The sequence below is a fragment of the Tiliqua scincoides genome, chromosome 6, assembly GCF_035046505.1.
Source record: "Tiliqua scincoides isolate rTilSci1 chromosome 6, rTilSci1.hap2, whole genome shotgun sequence".
Lineage (NCBI taxonomy): Eukaryota > Metazoa > Chordata > Lepidosauria > Squamata > Scincidae > Tiliqua > Tiliqua scincoides.
This window is the reverse complement of record NC_089826.1, coordinates 87,429,697-87,445,181: the sequence shown is the minus strand read 5'-3', so window position 1 is coordinate 87,445,181 and position 15,485 is coordinate 87,429,697. Positions and strand designations below refer to the sequence as shown.

Here is a 15,485-nt window from a genome sequence, read left to right as displayed (position 1 = left end):
CATAGGCTATTATGGTACAACCATCCTCAGAAATTCTGGGCCAGGATTAACTTGTGTTCCTTATACGTTTAAAAAAAACACACATTTATTCTCTCTCAAAAAGTTGTGGACAGTTTTGTTGCTTGATTGGCTTAGCAATCATACACATCAAACAAATTAGCTTTATTTACTCTCCAACATTGTGTTAGATTTAAACTAGAATGACTCATGTTCCAATCACGTGGTTGTCCAGTTCCTCTTTCCCAACCAAATCCTCCTCACAGGGTTATTAAAATAAACTACTTATTATCTTATAAAATAAAGATAAGAGGGGAGTGGGGGGTGGGGAGTGAATGACTGTGAACATGGTCTTGAGCTCTTTTAAGAAAGAACAGAATAAAATGCAGGAAATGGAATTTTTTTCTGAGGATTTGTGCAAGCTTGTAGCTCAGACCTCAGCTGCAGCCCCTGGCACGGCTTCTAGCACATGAAAGTCACCAGAGGTAACAACTGTGAGTCACTTGACTTGCACATTTGAATGGGCCATCACAGTGATTGATTTATCTACATGCATGAGCAAGATCAAGGGAAAAGTGCTAACTTTAGTGGGGGACGAGCTCTTCCCCAAATCATGTTGCAGTTTACCTTGCTCTTGAAGAAAACATGCTGTGCTTCTGAAGTTCCCTTCCAGCTCATAACACTGGCAATGGAGCTGACCTGACCACCAGCCTTCCCCACCTGCCCCACTGTCTCAAAGCTCACCCTTGTGATGTGGGGACCGGGGACGAGGGCAGCTGGTGGCAGGGAGTGTGAGCAGCAGGGGTGGAGGCCGCAACTCTGTGGCCTCGAAACTCATCTGGAGCATCCATTATCCCTGCTAACTGAACAAAGAGACACTTTTGCAAGTGGTGCTCCTCTTAAATATTTAACAGGCAGAGAGCAACTGACCCTCTTCAGTTCAGTTCAGTGTCTTTTCCAGTGGCTGTTTGTGGGCTACCTCTGCATTTTTTTTCTTTTTAAAGATAATGAGCCCTTTGGGGACAGGGGGCCATTAAATTACAGGTGTGCACCACTTAACAACCATTCACTTAATGACAGACCGCATATATGATGGTGGTCAAAAGACAATAAAGATGCTCTTAATGAGGCAATCACATCTCCTGTAGCTTGCAGCAGAGTGTCTGTTTACACAGCAGAGCGGCTCTTAATGCAAAGAAGAGGCAATCAATCTCCAGTAGCTTGTGCAGCCAGCTAGTGTCTGGCAGGGAGTATCTGTTGACACAACAAAGGCAATAGATTGGACTGAATGTTCACTTAATGACCTAATCGCATAACAACAGAGATAAGAGAATATATCCCTGTCATTAAGTGGTGCACACCTGTATTTGATTTTGTCTATAAACCACTTTGTGAACTTTTTTGTTGAAAAATGGTACAGTGGACCCTCAGTATTCACAGGGGATCCATTCCAGGACCCCATGGACACTGGGAGACCATGCAGCATAACAGTAACCTGCCTGGGGGGCACGCCTAGCCCTCTGGAAGTCACACCCGGCCTCGTGGCCTCCTTAGAAGGCCACCCATACATAACTGGAAGTCACTAGTGGTTCATGACAGCAGCTTCCAATTGTGTCCAGGAAGTGTTCTGAGGCATGGGGGGGGACCTACACACTGAAGCTGCAGTGGACTGGATCTGCTTAGATCCCTCTTGAGGCACAGAAGAGAACAGGGATGCATAACATCCACTTCTGTGAGTGGCTGGCATTATGAAGCCTCTGGACTGGCCAGGCTGTGAATAACAGATAATAAAAAAAAACAACTAGGTGTTTATATACCGCCTTTCTGGTCATCGGATTACTCCTCTGACTTTATTCAAGGCAGTTTACACAGGCAGGCATTTCTGAATCCCTCAAGGGGATTTTTACAATCATGGAGGTTCTCTCTTTCAAGAACCAACAACATTTCAGAATGGATCTTCCTGGCCTGGTCTCACTTCTGGCCTCCAGTTCTCCAACGCAGGCTGGCAAACAGCTCCATCTCTCACATGGAGGCAGCCAAGACGCTTCTTGCTCACACCCAGAGCAGGTGGAATCACTCAGCTGGGCTTGTCAGCTGCTTCAAGGTCTTGCCATTCTCAGCTGTTCAGGGAGCTGCTGGTGTCCTCGAACTGGTGACCTTCTGATGTTATCTTTGGGTTAACGGAGGCTCTACCCTCTATCAGACTGCCTGGTAGTGAGATTGCAACAGGAGCTTCCAATGGCTATAGCCCCTGCTAATTGGGTAAGAGGCACTTTTTTCAAGTGGGTGCTCCTTTTTTTTAGCAGGGGGAGAGTAACTGGCCCACCTCACCCCAGCACTGTCTGTTCTAGTGGCTGTCTGCTGGTATTCATTTTCAGCTTTCAGCCTTTGCCTGACTGGCTTACAGGCATTCCACACACACACACACACACACACACACACCTGCAGATCCGGTATCCGTAGATTCACTTATCCACGGTTCTCTCCCCCACACCCAATACCTTTTGTTTTCTTCATTACCAAGCAGGCACGTGACTTGCTTTTACAGGCACTAGAACAGGAGCATGACAAGAGGAAGCAGGAAGCTTGCCATAAGAAAGGGGGTGGAGCATGAAGGAGACAGCATCAAAAGGCTCAGTGGAGACTCCTTATCTGTTCTCTGGGACCTGTCCAGGGTTCTGAAGGATCCTTCTCAGACCACTCCTGTTTGCTCTGCCTGAGCGCTCAAGCTCTGAGCACGTGCCCAATCCTAGCTGTGAGTTTCTCGCCCTTACTGACTGCTCCCAAGTGCTCCTGGCCACTTTTAGGACTGCTTCCTCCAAGCCACCCATGGGATCCATCTCACTGGACTGGACAGTTCTTCTAAATGCCCTCTTACACAAGGCTCGTGCGTTTCAATCTTGCTTGAACCGAGGAACGGCTGTTTATTGAAAAAGAGCTTTTGAGGAAACGTCTGCGTTATTTCATTTCCCCCTTTTCCTGCTATCAGTCTCTGTATCACAGTTACAAGAAATATATTATTACACAACCATCTAAGAATCTAGTTCTCAGTACATCTGCAATTGTGTTTTCAGCATAACACCTGACAGCACTTGAGAGGTGAGGGGTGGGGTCCTTTGCCAATTTCAGGCCGCCGAGAAATGTGTTAACCTCCCATCTTCTGAATCAGGCCCTGGAAGTAGAATTTTTTAAAACAAATCTTCTTGATTCCTTTCTTGTTTCATGCCATTTGGTTAATAACAATCATGTTGTACAGGTGCTTCCTTCAACAGTGATTATACCCTGGGAATTCCCCCCCCCCCAAAAATAATTCTACCACTTTGAGGGTTTGTTCCATTTATCATATTTAAATTATAACTTAAAGGTGCATCCTGTTTACCAAGTCATAATTATATCCTGGACTAAACAAAACATTTTGGATTCTTTCCAGTCTATTGTAGTCTATCAAGTCTGAGTGTGACACGTTAGGAAGTTCAGTTGCAGAGCACTCTGCATCCAGTAGTAAAAGTTAGAAGGCTCACACTTCAGATACTCTCTTCTGTCCATCACACTCTGATATCCATTCAAGAACAATTAAAAAAATTTATCTCCAGAATGTGCTTTAGAATGTACTAGTTGATCTATCAGCTAATAATCAAGCTGACAGATCAACTAGTCAGAACAGAGTAGTTTGGCATCTTTAGGAAGTTTCTCCTGGCTGCGTGGAGTGAAGAGCTCTTCAGTGGCAGGGCTTGTGGTAGGGGGGGCCTCTTGGCTAGGCTGAAGAGGCGGGGCAGGCCTATTTAGGCTTGCTGAGCAGAAACAGCCACCTTCTCAGTTTGTGAGGTTGGTCATAGTTCTCCCTCATCCCGATGTTGGAACTGTATAGATTCTGTTCTGGGAGAGGGAACAGAGTGTGATTAACCTGTGGAACTCCCTGCCACGTGAAGTGGTGATGGCACCTGGCCTCGATGCCTTTCACAGGTTATTGGACAGATTTATGAAGGAAAAGATAACAGAAAGAACTTATAAAAGAAGATATTTCTTCACCCAGCATGGTAATTGGTCTGTGGAACTTCTTGCCGCAGGATTTGGTGATGACATCTGGCCTAGATGCCTTTCAAAAGGGGATTGGACAGGTTTATGGAGTAAAAGATAACAGGAGGAACAGATAAGAGAAGATATTTATTTACCCAGCATGTAGTTGGTCTGTGGAACTCCTTGCCACAGGATGTGGTTTTTGCATCTGGTCTTGCTGCCTTTAAAAGGGGATTACACAAATTTCTGGAGGAAAAGTTACAAGCCACGATGGGTATGTGCAACCTACTGATTTTAGAAGTAGGCTACCTCAGAATGCCAGGTGCAAGGGAGGGCACAAGAATGCAGGTCTCTTGTTGTCTTGTGTGTTCCCTGAGGCATCTGGTGGTGGGCCACTATGAGATACAGGAAGCCGGATTAGATGGACCTTTGGGATGCAGGTCCCTTGTTGTCTTATGTGCTCCCTGAGGCATCTGGTGGGCCACTGTGAGATACAGGAAGTACTGTGGAACTCCTTGCCACATGATGTGGTGATGGCACGTGGCCTAGATGCCTTTAAAAGGGGACTGGACAGACCTATGAAGTGATGCCTCGTGGCCCCTCATGCTCCTAGTCAAGAATTTTCACTGCTTTGGCTCCAAGTCTGCAGAATGGCTTTGAAGGATTTCAGCTTGACACCTTTTATTTCTTTAAGATCTGCTGCTTGTTTTTTAATTGATAAATGCTGCCTAGGAGTGGCAAGCACACTCTAGAGTGGTGTTTTTCAACAGTGCTCCGTCGCACTGTTCTCAGAGGTACTACTGGAAGTAACTGGCAATGACATGAGACCTCAACAGGAGCTTCCAAGGTCAGTAAGAGGCTCAGGGCAGGCAGGAGAGCTTTTTCTTGTGCTTGAAAACTGTATGGTAAGGCTCTGCGTGCCAACTCTGGCTTCCCATAGCCATTGGAAGCTCCCGTTGCAATCTCACTACCAGGCAGTGAGTCTTATGTCTGGTCTAGAGGGTAGAGCCTCTGTTAACCCAAAGATAACATCAGAAGGTCACCAGTTCGAGGACACCAGCAGCTCCCTGAACGGCTGAGAATGGCGAGACCTTGAAGCAGCTGACAAGCCCAGCTGAGTGATTCCACCTGCTCTGGGTGTGAGCAAGAAGTGTCTTGGCTGCCCTCCATGTGACATATGGAGCTGCTTGTCAGCCTGCATGGGAGAACTGGAGGCCAGAAGTGAGACCAAACCAGGAAGATCCATTCTGAAATGTTGTTGGTTCTTGAAAGAGAGAACCTCCATGATTGTAAAAATCCCCTTGAGGGATTTAGAAACACCTGCCTATGTAAACCGCCTTGAATAAAGTCAGAGGAGTAATCCGATGACCAGAAAGGAGGTATATAAATACCTTGTTTTTATATAGGCTGTGAAGGGCAAGGAAGCTTCCTTCTGTAAATGGAAGTCTTGCCCTAATGAAGAGAATAAAAAGGAACATAAACTGTGGCAAAAGAAATGTAAGAAGGTGATAGGGGAGGCCAAGCGAGACTATGAGGAACGCATGGCCAGCAACATTAAGGGGAATAATAAAAGCTTCTTCAAATACGTTAGAAGCAGGAAACCCGCCAGAGAAGCGGTTGGCCCTCTGGATGGTGAGGGAGGGAAAGGGGAGATAAAAGGAGACTTAGAGATGGCAGAGAAATTAAATGAGTTCTTTGCATCTGTCTTCACGGCAGAAGACCTCGGGCAGATACCGCTGCCCGAACGGCCCCTCCTAACCGAGGAGTTAAGTCAGATAGAGGTTAAAAGAGAAGATGTTTCAGACCTCATTGATAAATTAAAGATCAATAAGTCACCGGGCCCTGATGGCATCCACCCAAGGGTTATTAAGGAATTGAAGAATGAAGTTGCAGATCTCTTGACTAAGGTATGCAACTTGTCCCTCAAAACGGCCACGGTACCAGAAGATTGGAGGATAGCAAATGTCACGCCTATTTTTAAAAAGGGAAAGAGGGGGGACCCGGGAAACTATAGGCCGGTCAGCCTAACATCTATACCGGGTAAGATGGTGGAATGCCTCATCAAAGATAGGATCTCAAAACACATAGACGAACAGGCCTTGCTGAGGGAGAGTCAGCATGGCTTCTGTAAGGGTAAGTCTTGCCTCACAAACCTTATAGAATTCTTTGAAAAGGTCAACAGGCATGTGGATGCGGGAGAACCCGTGGACATTATATATCTGGACTTTCAGAAGGCGTTTGACACGGTCCCTCACCAAAGGCTACTGAAAAAACTCCACAGTCAGGGAATTAGAGGACAGGTCCTCTCCTGGATTGAGAACTGGTTGGAGGCCAGGAAGCAGAGAGTGGGTGTCAATGGGCAATTTTCACAATGGAGAGAGGTGAAAAGCGGTGTGCCCCAAGGATCTGTCCTGGGACCGGTGCTTTTCAACCTCTTCATAAATGACCTGGAGACAGGGTTGAGCAGTGAAGTGGCTAAGTTTGCAGATGACACCAAACTTTTCCGAGTGGTAAAGACCAGAAGTGATTGTGAGGAGCTCCAGAAGGATCTCTCCAGACTGGCAGAATGGGCAGCAAAATGGCAGATGCGCTTCAATGTCAGTAAGTGTAAAGTCATGCACATTGGGGCAAAAAATCCAAACTTTAGATATAGGCTGATGGGTTCTGAGCTGTCTGTGACAGATCAGGAGAGAGATCTTGGGGTGGTGGTGGACAGGTCGATGAAAGTGTCGACCCAATGTGCGGCGGCAGTGAAGAAGGCCAATTCTATGCTTGGGATCATTAGGAAGGGTATTGAGAACAAAACGGTTAGTATTATAATGCCGTTGTACAAATCGATGGTAAGGCCACACCTGGAGTATTGTGTCCAGTTCTGGTCGCCGCATCTCAAAAAAGACATAGTGGAAATGGAAAAGGTGCAAAAGAGAGCGACTAAGATGATTACTGGGCTGGGGCACCTTCCTTATGAGGAAAGGCTACGGCGTTTGGGCCTCTTCAGCCTAGAAAAGAGACGCTTGAGGGGGGACATGATTGAGACATACAAAATTATGCAGGGGATGGACAGAGTGGATAGGGAGATGCTCTTTACACTCTCACATAATACCAGAACCAGGGGACATCCACTAAAATTGAGTGTTGGGCAGGTTAGGACAGACAAAAGAAAATATTTCTTTACTCAGCGCGTGGTCGGTCTGTGGAACTCCTTGCCACAGGATGTGGTGCTGGCGTCTAGCCTAGACGCCTTTAAAAGGGGACTGGACGAGTTTCTGGAGGAAAAATCCATTATGGGGTACAAGCCATGATGTGTATGCGCAACCTCCTGATTTTAGGAATGGGTTAAGTCAGAATGCCAGATGTAGGGGAGAGCACCAGGATGAGGTCTCTTGTTATCTGGGGTGCTCCCTGGGGCATTTGGTGGGCCGCTGTGAGATACAGGAAGCTGGACTAGATGGGCCTATGGCCTGATCCAGTGGGGCTGTTCTTATGTTCTTATGTTCTTATGTTGTTGTTGTTGTTGTTGTTGTTGTTGTTGTTGTGAAATTTTAAGATCCTTATTGAGTGACCATGTTGTGTGGAAAGAAACATGGTGGTGTAGTGTGGTGGCAAACAATGTGAATTGAGAAGTCCTCTGTTCAGTCTCCTCCCATTCATTTACTGTAGAGAGCCTTACACAAACTACTTCCTCTCAATCTTGATCTGGAGTAAGGGGATTCTGGAATTCTTGTAAGGATTCCTGAGATAATGTACGTTAAGGTGCCTTTTCTTGCTGGTGAAGGGAGAGACTATCAGGCAGAGATGGGCAGCACAACATAACTTCCTTTTGAATACTTAAAAAACCATTTGTGGCAGCAATTTTCAACCGGTGTGCTATGGCACATTGGTGTGCCGTCAAAGGTCTGCAGGTGTTTCATGGGAGTTTGGTGCACAGTAGTTGCAAATTGCTGAGCATAAGAACATAAGAGCCCTGCTGGATCAGGCCCAGGGCCCAACTTCCTATATCTCACCACGGGAGATGCCTCAAGGAGCACACAAGACCACAAGTTACTTGCATCTTGTTGCCACCTCCCTGCATCTAATATTCTATTTATGCTCAAACCCCCAGCGAAGACACCACATTGCAATAGGGTTTAACTTGTGCTACTTTATTAAACACAGTGACCAATTTTTAATGCATAAAACCTACTGAATATACCTTCCCTCCCTCGACAGTCTGGGGTAGGCAAAAAAAACTGCCATCCATGGCCATTTCGAAAAAATTTCCTACCCAGCCCTCATAATGAGCAACCGGCTAATCTTAAACTGTACATACCCATAAGAACAGCCCCACTGGATCAGGCCATAGGCCCATCTAGTCCAGCTTCCTGGATCTCACAGCGGCCCACCAAATGCCCCAGGGAGCACACCAGATAACAAGAGACCTGCATCCTGGTGCCCTCCCCTGCATCTGGCATTCTGACATAACCCATTTCTAAAATCAGGAGGTTGCGCATACACATCATGGCTTGTACCCCATAATGGATTTTTCTTCCAGAAACTTGTCCAATCCCCTTTTAAAGGCGTCCAGGCCAGATGCCATCACCACATCCTGTGGCAAGGAGTTCCACAGACCGACCACACACTGAGTAAAGAAATATTTTCTTTTGTCTGTCCTAACTCTTCCAACACTCAATTTTAGTGGATGTCCCCTGGTTCTGGTGTTGTGTGAAAGTGTAAAGAGCATCTCTCTATCCACTTTATCCTTCCCATGCATAATTTTGTATGTCTCAATCATGTCCCATCCCGTCCCCCCTGGCATGTCTTTTCTAGGCTTAGGAGGCCCAAACGCCGTAGCCTTTCCTCATAAGGAAGGTGCTCCAGCCCAGCAATCATCTTAGTTGTCCTCTTTTGCACCTTTTCCATTTCCGCGATATCCTTTTTGAGATGTGGCGACCAGAACTGGACACAGTACTCCAGGTGTGGCCTTACCATCGATTTGTACAATGGCATTATAATATTAGCCGTTTTGTTCTCAATACCTTTTCTAATGATCCCAAGCATAAAATTGGCCTTCTTTACTGCCGCCGCACATTGGGTCGACACTTTCATCGACCTGTCCACCACCACCCCAAGATCTCTCTCCTGATCTGTCACAGACAGCTCAGAACCCATCAGCCTATATCTAAAGTTTTGATTTTTTGCCCCAATGTGCATGACCTTACATTTACTTACATTGAAAGCATCTGCCATTTTGCTGCCCATTCTGCCAGTCTGGAGAGATCCTTCTGGAGCTCCTCACAATCACTTCTGGTCTTCACCACTCGGAAAAGTTTGGTGTCATCTGCAAACTTAACCACCTCACTGCTCACCCCTGTCTCCAGGTCATTTATGAAGAGGTTGAAGAGCACCGGTCCCAGGACAGATCCTTGGGGCACACTGCTTTTCACCTCTCTCCATTGTGAAAATTGCCCATTGACACCCACTCTCTGTTTTCTGGTCTTCAACCAGGTCTCAGTCCAGGAGAGGACCTGCCCTCTAATTCCCTGACTGTGGAGTTTTTTCAGTAGCCTTTGGTGAGGGACCGTGTCGAACGCCTTCTGAAAGTCCAGATATATAATGTCCACAGGTTCTTCCACATCCACATGCCTGTTGACCTTTTCAAAGAATTCTATAAGTTTCGTGAGGCAAGACTTTCCCTTACAGAAGCCATGCTGATTCTCCCTCAGCAAGGCTTGTTTGTCTGTGTTTTGAGATTCTATCTTTGATGAGCCATTCTACCATCTTACCTGGTATAGATGTTAGGCTGACAGGCCTGTAGTTTCCCGGGTCCCCCCTCTTTCCTTTTTTAAAGATCGGTGTGACATTTGCTATCCTCCAATCCTCGGGCACTGTGGCCATTTTGAGGTACAAGTTGCATATTTTAGTCAAGAGATCAGCAGCTTCATTCTTCAATTCCTTAATAACTCTAGGGTGGATGCCATCAGGACCCGGTGACTTATTGATCTTTAATTTATCAATGAGGTCTGAAACATCTCTTTTAACCTCTATGATTGCTTTCCTCCTCCCTTCCCCTGGCAGGTACTTACATCAGTGCTGGGCTCGCCAGAGGCAGCATTGGAAGGGCCCATCAAGCCCAGCTGGGGGTCTGGCTGGCTGGCTGGCTGGCTGAGGGGTGGAGTTTGCAAGCTTGTCCACCTGCTTGCCTGATTGCTTTCCTCCTCCCTTCCCCTGGCAGGTACTTACATCAGTGCTGGGCTCGCCAGAGGCGCGAGCCTTTGGCGCGAGCTGAAGGGCAAGAGCCAAAGGGCTCTTGGCCCGTGGCTCTTAGCCTGGGGCTCGTGCCCGGAAGATCTGCTGCCATCTTGAACAGGGTCCAATCAACAGTCGTCGGAGATTCTCCCCTTTTGTTTGAGGCTGGGGAGAGTGGAGCAATAGTTATTTTAATAGCCGAGGATCTGCCTGCAGGCCAGTCTCAGAAGGTGGGCCTCGCCACATGTCTGTTCACTCGGGAGGGAGCTTAGGGGAAGGGAAGGGTGCCACTATCAAGAGTGTGACGGGCCAGGGGAGATATGGTGGTGGGGGTCGGACAGGCCATTACAGGAGAAGGAGAGTTCATCGTAGGCAGATTATCTCCCCTTCTGGTCCTTCCCTCAATTCTCGGGTACTTGGTGGTCCTGGCGGTGAGTCCCTGGATCTGAAGCTGCTGCTTTTGAATGCCAGGTCGGTGAATAACAAGACCTGTATCATCCAGGATGTGATCCTGGATGAGAAAGCCGACCTGGTATGCATTACAGAGACCTGGTTGGACGGGAAGGGAGGCGTTAGTCTCTCTGAACTGTGTCCGCCAGGTTTCCAGGTGTTGCAGCAGCCAAGATTGCAGGGACGGGGAGGGGGAGTTGCAATGGTCTATCGTGAGTCCATCTCCCTTACCAGGTGCCCTGTCCAGCAGTTTGCCGGGTTCGAGTGCCTGCATGTTGTGTTGAGAGGACCGGACAGGATTGGGATTCTGTTGGTGTACCGCCCACCCTGCTGCCCAACAGTCTCCCTGCCTGAGCTGACTGGAGTGATCTTGGGGGTGGCATTGAAGGCCCCCCGCCTGTTAGTGCTGGGGGACTTCAATGTTCATGCCGAGGCCCCTGTGGCAGGTGCAGCTCAGGATTTCATGGCTGCCATGACAACCATGGGCCTGTCCCAGAAGATCTGGGCCCCGACACATACAGCAGGACACGTGTTGGACCTGGTGTTTACAGCTGGGCATGGGGGCAATGATCTGGAGGTAGAGGAGATCAACATCACTCCGTTGTCATGGACAGATCATTTCCTGGTAGGGTTTAGGCTTGTTGCGACTTCCTACCTCCGCAGAGGCGGGGGACCATTTTCTATGGTCCGCCCCCGGAGGCTAATGGATCCTGAAGGCTTCCTGAGGGCCCTGGGGGATTTTCCCACTGCCAAGACTGGCGCCTCATCTGTGTCCCTGGTCGACCTCTGGAATGGGGAAATGTCCAGGGCTGTGGATGAGATTGCTCCGGAGCGACCTCTGCCACGCCGCAGACTCGGAGCGGCTCCTTGGTTTACTGAGGAGCTGCGAACGATGAAGCGGCAGGGCAGGCGTCTAGAGCGACGGTGGCAGAAAACTCATGATGAATCCGATCGGACACGGAGTAGAGCTCATTATAGAGCCTACTCCGTGGCGGTGGTAGCAGCGAAGAGATCGTTCTTCTCTGCTACCATTGCGTCTGCTGATAGCCGTCCGGCAGAGCTGTTCCGTGTGGTGCGGTGCCTCCTCCATCAGGCCCCGCCAGTGGACCAGGAGGAATACACGGTCAGCCGCTGTGACGTGCTTGCCCAACACTTTGCAGATAAAATCGATCGTATTCGTCGCGACTTGGATGCCACATTGACAATGTCTGTTGATGTCCCCTTGGCAACTGCTTGTCCAGTATTGTGGGATTCTTTTCAGCTTGTGCAGCCTGAGGATGTGGACAGACTCCTTTGGAGTGTGAGGCCGTCTGCCTGCCTGCTTGACCCTTGCCCAGCTTGGCTGATTAGAGCGGCCCGGGGGGGACTGGCTGAGTGGACGGGGAGGGTGGTCAACTCTTCTTTGATGGAGGGGACATTGCCGCTCGCCTTGAAGCAGGCAGTGGTTCGCCCCCTCCTGAAGAAGCCCTCCCTGGATTCCACTGTGTTGAATAACTATCGGCCAGTCTCCAATATCCCGTTTCTGGGCAAGGTAATTGAGCGGGTGGTGGCGGCCCAACTCCAGAGGGTCTTGGATGAAGCGGATTATCTGGATCCTTTTCAATCTGGTTTCAGACCGGGCTTTGGGACGGAAACTGCCTTGGTCGCCTTGGTGGATGACCTACGCCGGGGACTGGACAGGGGGAGTGCGTCCCTGTTGGTCCTGCTGGACCTCTCGGCGGCTTTCGATACCATTGACCATGGTATCCTTCTGGGCCGATTGGCCGAGTTGGGAGTTGGAGGCACTGTTTTGCGGTGGTTCCGCTCCTACTTGGAGGGTCGGTCCCAGATGGTGGTGCTGGGGGATGCCTGTTCGACACCCTGGCCCTTGAGGTGCGGGGTGCCACAGGGTTCAATTCTGTCCCCCATGCTATTTAATATCTACATGAAACCGCTGGGAGAGGTCATCCGGGGGTTTGGAGTGAGGTGTCATCAATATGCTGATGACACCCAGCTCTATCTCTCCTTTCCTCCAGACTCCAAGGTGGCGGTTGAGGGCCTGGAGCGCTGTCTGGAAGCAGTGAGGATCTGGATGGGGGCTAACAAGCTGAAATTAAATCCGGATAAGACAGAGGCTCTCCTGGTTCAGAAATCCTCGATGCAGGTGCTGGATTATCGACTTGCTCTGAATGGGGTTGCACTCCCTCTGAAGGAGCAGGTTCGCAGCTTGGGGGTCCTCCTGGATTCGCAGCTGCTCCTGGATTCCCAGGTGGCGGCTGTGGCTAGGGGGGCCTTTGCTCAGCTTCGGCTGGTGCGCCAGCTGCGACCGTACTTGGATCGTGCAGACCTGGCCACGGTGATCCATGCCACGGTGACATCGAGGTTAGATTACTGTAACGCGCTCTATGTGGGGCTGCCCCTGAAGACGGTTCGGAAACTACAATTAGTACAGAATGCGGCGGCCCGTGTGGTCACCGGAGCCAGGCGGTTTGACTCTGTCAGCCCGCTTCTCCGGGGGCTGCATTGGCTGCCCATTCGTTTCCGGGCCCAATTCAAGGTGCTGGTTTTGACCTTTAAAGCCCTATACTGCTCTGGGCCAGGATATCTTAGAGACCACCTACTCCCGTACAATCCGGCTCGCCATCTCAGGTCATCAGAGAAGGCCTTTTTGCAAGTGCCGCCACCCAAGGAGGTCCGGGGGGTGGCTGCAAGAAATAGGGCCTTCTCGGTAGTGGCACCAACATTATGGAACTCCCTTCCCCTTGATTTGAGAATGGCTCCCTCTCTTGAGAGCTTTCGGCGAGGCCTGAAAACACTGTTGTTTAAACAAGCCTTCTGATTTCTGGCCTTCTTAACTTTTTATACATCTTTTAGTTTTACAGGCTTGATTCCTCGGTGATCTGCTCTTTTACTCTTTTAATCTGACTACTGTTTTTATGGCCCTGTAGTGTGTTTTTAAATGTTTTTATCTGTTTGTATTAATGTTTTTTAAATTCTATTGTTTTTTAATATGTTGTTAGCCGCCCTGGGTCCCGTTAGGGAGAAGGGCGGGATAAAAATAAAGTTTTATTATTATTATTATATTATTATCTGACAATTCCTTGGTCAGGAGGGGCCATCGTAACCTGTGATGGAATTTTCCTCCAGAAATCTGTCCAAAAGGCATCTAGGTTGGATGCTATCACCACATCCTTTGGCAAGGAGTTTCACAGACCAATTATTCTGCTGGGTTCAGCGACTGTTTTTAGGGCAACTGTCTGTAGCAATGAATTGTTGGAGCTGATAGAGGAAGAGGGACAGAAAATTTGTTGTTGTAGAGAGCTTCCCTAGAAACTGAACCACAGAACCTGGAGAAGTCTCCCAGAAGTGATTTCACAAAAGGGGAAGACCATAGAGAAGATCATAGAGGTCAGTGTGCCATGAGAAGAAAAATGGTTGGCAACCTTCAGTCTCGAAAGACTATGGTATAAGCCTACAGCACCTGGTATTCCCAGGCGGTCTCCCATCCAAGTACTAATCAGGCCTGACTCTGCTTAGCTTCTGAAATCAGACGAGATCAGGCATGTGCAGGGTAACAGTTGCTGCTTCATGAGAAGAAAAATGTTGGAATTTTTTTTTTACTAATTTTTAAAGGCAGCACAGCTTTGATCCCCATTTAAAATTTAAGAGAAGGTGAACATGAATGTTTTTCATGTTCTGGGATCTGCAAACTCGCTGCTGCTTTGGAATCTCAGAACTAAGCTCAAAACAAACAGGATTTGTCTATAGCCTTCCCATCCTTGCTTTGCCCTCACTTGCTTGTCCTTTTCCACCTGTTGAGATGTTTCCACAGCAGGATAACAGTCTTTCAGGACTCGACTCAGCTGTTAGGAGTGGAAAATAAAACCAAAGCTTGTAGCAAGGGTATGGCTTCTTCAACCCAGTGAAATTGCATGCCTGCCCTGGCCTCTGGCTGACCAGTTTCTCTAGTTGACAAGTATTGCAACTGAATCTGGTGGTCCCACTAATGACATTGTGCCAGTTCTCAAAATCAGCAACTGTTTCATCAAAACCAACTGAACCTATTCCAGCTGAATGTATTTTGGACTTTTCAGTATGTTGTGTATTCTTTTCTCATTGCTTCTCCACACAGGAGGGCAACTAGGATGGAAAATGACAGATTCCTCCCCTGGACTGTGGAATAAAAAGGGGAAATCTTGTGCAATCTATTGGCAGTCATTGAAATCACATTAAATTACTGGAGATTCTCTCACTTAGAGATTTACAGTTGGATCATAAGAACTGTGAATGACAGAAAATTGCTGGTAGAGCTGCTGTGGGCGTCTTGTTGGCATCCTTCAGTCTCGGAAGACTATGGCAGGGGTGTCCAAAGTTTTTGGCAGGAGGGCCACATCATCTCTCTGACACTGTGTCAGGGGCCGGGGGAAAAAAGAATTAATTTACATTTAAAATTTGAATAAATTTACATAAATTTACATAAATTAATATACTTGAGGTGGAACTTATATGAATGCATGAAGGTCTTGCAATAGCTCAAGGCCTATAAAAGGCCTTGCACAAAGCAAGGCTGGCCTTTCCTTTGCTGCCGCTGCTGCATCACAGACGTGAAACAGCAAGCTGTGGAGGAAGCCCTCAACCCACAGCTCATGCAAGAGGTCAAACAGTCGCCCTCACACTGACAGCAGTTGCGTCAGGCCAGTGCGGGCTCCAACAAATCTCCAGAGGGTCAGAGGCTCATTGAAGACTGGGGACTCCCTGAGGGCCACATTGAGAGGCCTCAAAGGCCACATGCGGCCCCAGGACCGGGGTTTGGGCAC

General features: G+C 48.4%; 1 protein-coding gene and 1 pseudogene across 1 annotated transcript in view; one reads left to right on the top strand and one right to left on the bottom strand.

Moving 5' to 3' along the window:
- The window catches only part of LOC136655753 (potassium voltage-gated channel subfamily KQT member 1-like), a 288,896-nt gene that overhangs the window by 235,954 nt on the left and 37,457 nt on the right, over nucleotides 1-15,485 (top strand). The window lies entirely within an intron of this gene.
- Nucleotides 14,138-14,254, bottom strand: LOC136656222 (5S ribosomal RNA; annotated as a pseudogene).